Source organism: Notothenia rossii (assembly GCF_949606895.1).
Source record: "Notothenia rossii genome assembly, chromosome: 1".
NCBI classification, from domain to species: Eukaryota; Metazoa; Chordata; class Actinopteri; order Perciformes; family Nototheniidae; genus Notothenia; species Notothenia rossii.
In genome coordinates, this window is record NC_136912.1 from 25,664,587 (window position 1) to 25,671,189 (window position 6,603).

General features: G+C 38.9%; 1 long non-coding RNA gene across 1 annotated transcript; it reads left to right on the forward strand.

The window, feature by feature from the left end:
* The first annotated feature begins 4,698 nt into the window (after positions 1–4,698).
* Positions 4,699–5,808, forward strand: LOC307018186. Its single transcript, XR_013802361.1, has 2 exons — positions 4,699–4,896; positions 5,746–5,808. It is a non-coding gene; the product is annotated as an uncharacterized lncRNA (long non-coding RNA).
* Positions 5,809–6,603: the final 795 nt, after the last annotated feature.

Below are 6,603 nucleotides of genomic sequence, written 5' to 3' on the forward strand. Positions count from 1 at the left end.
CCCATGCTGGGCAATGCTGATACCAACTGCACAGGCCTAGTCTGTCACTTTATTTGACTAAATGTGTTTACTTATACATTTAATAGGTTTACACCTTCTGTCCATATGTGCGTTTTATTTAAAACATTTGATTAACTTTTGGTTCACATTTCAATAAATTGTATTTGTATTTGCACTCCCTTTGTCCATTATTCTTACTGAAAATGTTAGATTACACATTCACATCTCGCTGAAGATTTGCCCCATTTATTTGTGACGTTGCAAACTCTGCGGTACAAGGCACAAGTGATGTGAAGCTCATAAAGCGAGGAAAATAGAAATAATCAGCTGATCGAGTGTAGATGTGGAAATAGGTGCATTCGATCAGCTGACTGTTTTTACAATAAAAGTAGTTTCTTAGTGTACTGGTCTTAAAATCTCATAACATCAGCTTTTAAATGTCCTCTTGGATGTTCTTCTTGACCCTCAGAGAAGGAGAAAATGTCGTGTCTTTCAGGCATGTCCTTTCCTAACAAAAATGACAGGAAACATAAAACATATTATTGCAGAACAAGTGTGTTATTTATGAAAGCGGTGTGTTTGTGTGTTTAGGGGCTGTAGATATAATTATTTTGTAATTGTAATGTTTTTTTTTTATTTCAACAGTGAGCTACAAAGACAATCAGATTATGAATGAACAGTATGAAGTTCATCAACATTGAAATATATGTTATTATCAAAATAATATTTAACTGTTATCAAAACGTAGTGCAACTGTAGAAGCTTGCTCTGTTGTCTCACTGAAAGAATAACTTTTACCACGTTTTTTACAGACAATATTGAGAGATAAATAGTCGCAGTTCTCACTATGTGTTAAATATCTTTGCCTTCAATACATTAAATTAGAAAGCTGACATCTAAATGTAACTTTTTGCATGGAAAAAACCCTCAACTTCACTGATGTGTAGGTGATCTAGTATTGTTTAATGGAATGTATATCAGTGTATTGAAGTCAATACTTCATTTATTTAAACTAGGGATGCACCGAATATTCGGCCACCGAAAATGATCGGCCGAAAATGGTTAAAAAGGCCCTTTCGGCTTTCGGTGAAAAAATATCACCGAATTTCAGGGAACAGGGTTACGTTGATCATACTCCGCATATTTGTCCGGGTGTTTTGATTTCAAGTGGTGGAGTAATCCCGAAGTGGTCAAAGTCTTTGCAGTTACACCCCCTCAAGAAATGTCAGCTGAACACGTTTTACAAATCTCAATCCGCGCCTCTCTGTCTGATATTTTTAAATATCTCCAAGCGGCAGACATGTTGGCTGTGAGCCAGCCGCGAGCATGGTCACGCGCCGTGCTTGTCACTGCGTTTTGATTACGTCATCACAACAACACGTTAGGTGCATTTGTTGTTGTTGAAGGCCTGGCTGTTACAGTCTTTATTTACACTATTTTGTTGCAGGCCTACTGGCCTAGATGTTTATGCAGTTTTAGAGCACCTTGGCTTTGTTCTGAATGCACTTTGTTGTAGTTATCCTAGAGAGAAAAGAAAATGCACTTGACTTGGAATTAATGTACTGTATGCATTCAAAGTGCTGAATAAATGTTTTATGGACCCATAATAGTGATTATTATTTAAGTTAAGTTTTGCCATAATCATGTATTTTTCCATAATCAGGTAGCTGAACAACATTGGTAAAACATATATACATTTTATATATATATTTCTATATATATATATATATATTTCTATATATATATATATGTATATATTTCTATATATATATATTTCTATTAATCATTTTCGGCCTTTCGGCATTCGGCCAACTGTTTCCTATTTTCGGTATCGGTTTCGGCCAAGAATTTCCCATTCGGTGCACCCCTAATTTAAACCAATATCTTTCTTGATTCTTTGTACAGTATGAAAAAAAGAGTCTTTGTTCCTGAGCTGAAGTTCACTGCTGTGAGGACTTCAGTTCTGTCTCTCACTCTCTGGTCCAGCCTGTCTGCATCACCTGGACACCTTAAACAAACAGATATATATGTAAAATACCATGTGTACAAACAATATAACTGATTCTCTTCTGTTGAACATGTTGGATTGTTATTGTCCGAGTCAGGGTCCTGTTTATTCTACTGTAACTTTGGAAGTTGTGTTACCAATGCTTACTGTTTATTTGATACCAATTTGGTAATGCAATTCATAAAAACAACAAGGTTTGGGTTTGTTCTTCAGATGACTGATGTTAACGTGTAAGCTCAATAATGAACTCCAGCTCAACCAACCATATTGTAATATCTAACTTTAACGGGTCACAACCGTAAGCGTTATTGATCAGGAAACACAGCGAAGCATCTAGGTGTCTTTTCTGGCGTTTATTCTGAGGACTGAGAACAAAACACAATATTCTCCTTAAATCCACGCTGCACATCCTCCGCAGCACTCACTTCAAAGTCCTCTTTAGTATTTATAGATTAAGAAATGCACAAGAAAATCTTATCAAGTAATCACACAAAAATACAAACACAAACATACCTGAGAACAAAACACAATATTCTCCTTAAATCCACGCTGCACATCTTTACAAAAGAAAAGAAAGGAAGGGTTAACATGTAAACAAAGAAAATGACGCAGATTGCTACCACTCGCTTACACGCTAACCCAAGCCTTAACATTAATTACGCAGCTGATTAAAATCATTAACACATAAATAAGTACTCAAATTTCACTTACCGCAAAACCGCATTCATGCACTGTCTGTTTCAACCGCAGAGCGAGTCACAATATTCCGATATTGATGAAGAACAAACAAACATGGCCGGGAGCAAGTTGTGTTCCCTGGATGAGCTGAACAGACAGAGTGCCTGTAGCTTCACGGAGCAGCTAGCAGAGACTTCCACAGAGTTTGCCGCTTGGTTAAGAGACGGATCACGCTTTGTTCTACGACATTAAATACATCAGCACTGACCCAACTGGTGAATTTTGAAGAGTTTATGTGTCTGAAAAAAAATGGTTGTTAACAAGTGCCTGAATAGGACTTCAGAAGTTGTCAAGGCCGTTTTACCCCGTGTTCTGCTTAAAGCAAGTACTTGCCTTCTGCAAACTGTTAAAACAAACGCTTCAACTTTTACAATTTTGAATCTGTAGTTTTGAATATGGATCTTAAGTTGGTATAACGTTTATAGCATAACGTTAGCATTTTGCTTCTGGCGACTAGATTTATGATTCGAACATTATAAAAGTAGGGTAGACATGTGGAGATTATCCGGCTAAACAAAACGTGATCCGTCTCTTAAATGTGTGTCAACCACAGACCTTATTTCGAGCTATGTTCCAAAATCCTATGGAGAAATTGCATTGCGTTTTTGTCGAAGGAACCGGAAGGAGTTTAGTTCCGGGTTTTAGGACGCGTCACTGTGGCACTCTATAAAGAGTGAGAGTGATGCGTAGCCAGAATACTAGGGGTGTAATGATTCATAAACATTTCGGTTCGGTACGTACCTCGGTTTTTAGGTCACGGTTCGGTACGTTTTCGGTACAGCAGGAAATATTATCACAAAACATAAAATATGTTTTTTTTTTTTTAAATTATTATTAAACTGTGAATAATGTATTCACTCAAATAAATACAAAATATAATAAAATAAACATTAAGGTGCAGCATTTCAATGAACTGAAATAATCTGTATTTGAACTGTACTGTACTAGTACCTAAGCAGCCAGTTTGACATTATGACTGGCTTGTCATTGTATTTTCATGTCTTTTTAAAGAAAAATAACTTGTCGACATTGCTTGCCGAAAGGGCAGATCTGCTGGCACTAACAATGTCTCCTGCTGTTGAGAACACCCTCTCGCTAGGAACAGAGGTAGCAGATACAGCCAGGTAGCGCTTTGCTAACATGGCAAAATAAGGATATTTGGCGTTTTTAATAGCTTTGGCTCGGTCTGAACTTTTTGCGAGTGTTGGACGCTTAAATGCTAGTGGGAGTTGGGTTTGCACTTCAGTTTTTTTTCTTTTGGTACCGGTGATATTCACGTTCGGGTGATGCCTTTTCAAATGAGTGTGCAAGTTTGATGTATTGCCAGCCGCGTAACCAATTTTAGTTGAACAATGCCGACACCTGTCTTTGTCCGTCATCCTTGTACGTAACTGCGAAACGAAAATGTTCCGAAACCGGAGACTTCAATGATGCCGGAGGATTTTCGAGCTCAACTTTATCTGTGTTCGCCATTTTGACAGTTCCTCAAATGACTGACTACATTTGAACGCATCCCTGTGACCAGCTCTCATAGTATGCCTCTTGTCCAATGAAATGACTTGGTCGCTCTATGACGCGTTGAACCCAATGTGAGCAAATTACTCTGAATGCTGAGATGCAGCACCTGAGATTACTTCCAAAAAGTTGTTCACGTTCTCAATTTTTTACGTTTAACGTTATATTCGTTCGATACACTTCGGTACACATGTGTACCGAACCGAAGGGCCAGTACCGAATAATTTCGGTACGGTTACGTATACCGTTACACCCAGTAGTCGAGTTGAGGGGGGATGGGGGGGGATGGCATCCCCCTTAGGTATTAAAATGGTCAAAACCATCCCCCTTATGAAACGGCAATCCCCCCTTCCCATCCCCTGTTATTTGATCAATTAATGTGGAAATATTGCCAATGTTTAATTTTCAACATTTTATATGTGCACGTCACGTGCCCCTCGTCCACATTATTTTAGCCGCTAAAATACTGTGGACGAGGGGCTCGTGCACATATCACGATCACGAAATTGATGTCAAGTCAGTCAGCGTCAACGATAGCAGCGCAGCCTGTGCAAGCATCATGGCCAGTAAGCGACAAGGACAGCTTGACCTGAGGGACTACTTCGGCTTTAAGAGGACAAAAAGTACCACTGAAGGTAAGTCAAGAATACTTTTGATATGTCACCAAATGTGTAATCTCTGGACAGAGGCGATAACAACAGAGTTATAGTTTGGGAGCTTACGTTTTTTTTCTTGTTAACTAGCCTAACGCCAGGCAGCTAGTACTAGCTGCTATAGTAACCAACGTCAGGTTAGACCTTTCTTATATTCACAAAGTTAATGTCAGATTTGATTTCTTTTTCACATGGAATATCTCGCAGGGTTTCCCACAGCTCTTTACTGCTTAGGCGACCGCATAAGCAACACACTTAACTAGCCTAGACATGTTCAGTCGGGGAAAACAATTAAATGTAATTTAGGATGAGGCAGAGCAAGCTAGTGTACAAGCAGAGACGACAGGGGCAGAAGAACACAGAGAAGAACAGGTGTCGTTGACGGTTCCTGAAACAGCCGGTGAAGTTCAGTTAAGGATGGTAGATAGTCCAAGTTTGGGATTCTTCAGTATGAAAACTGGTTCCGAAAGAACCCATTTGAATTAAAGTTCCTGGAGGATCTTTAGGCTGATTTTGTGTATCAATTCGATGATCATGTATCCACTAGTGATTTAAGCACTTTGTTTGATAAGCTTTCCATTCATTTTAGTGAGATCATATAATATAAATTAAGTGTGAAAATTGCACCTTTAGTCACTGTGAGCGACCAAAATGTATTACTTAAAAAGCTTTAAATGTGATGCATGCCTCCGAATCGTGTGATAGCGGCTTCTGGTGGTTGAATGTCATCGCTCTTATTTTATATGAAAAAAAAACACAACTTGACAGTAGGCCTACTTCACTGTCTGCTCATTCTAACAAAACCATAATGCCGTTGTTTTCTTCATATAGAGGATAATCATGGCGAGGAAGCAGGAAGGAGAGCAGAGGAGACTAGAGCTGGAGAAGGAACAGGTTTGATATTTCTAAATAGACACTTTTCTTTTTCGAAGAGGGGGAAATGTAGCTAATCCTACCAAGGGGGGGTTTTAACAGATTTTATGTTTTTGTGGTAGAAAAAAGAAGAGAGGAGGAGGCAGAAGCAGAGGAGCCTAGAGCTGCAGAAGGAACAGGTTTGATAATTCTAAATAGACACTTTTCTTTTTCAAAGAGGGGAAATGTATCTTACCAAGTGGGGTTTTAACATAGATTTTATGTTTTTGTGGTAGAAAAAAGAAGAGAGGAGGAGGCAGAAGCAGAGGAGCCTAGAGCTGCAGAAGGAACAGGTTTGATAATTCTAAATAGACACTTTTCTTTTTCGAAGAGGGGAAATGTATCTTACCAAGTGGGGTTTTAACATAGATTTTATGTTTTTGTGGTAGAAAAAAGAAGAGAGGAGGAGGCAGAAGCAGGGCGAGATAGTGTCGATGATTCTGACCAAAATAACCAGGGAGATAATGAGCAAGATATCCCTGAATGCTGGACATCTACCAAGTTCAGGGAGAAAAAAAAGTATTATCCATGGCTAATATGTCAAAGCAAAAAACTTGGCTGCCTAACCTGCCAGAAAATGAAAGTGGTTGGGCCAAGTACAGGTGGGAGCAGCCAGTTGCATATTGCTGAGGAGTGGTCCAACGTTAAGGTTACAGCCTATGGTACAAACCGAGCAGCACAGCTGCAGTCTCTTCGTAAGAAAATACACAAGCATAAAATGTCAGACTATCACCAAGCAGCTGAGAAAACCATGGAAAAAGCAAAAGAAAAGACATT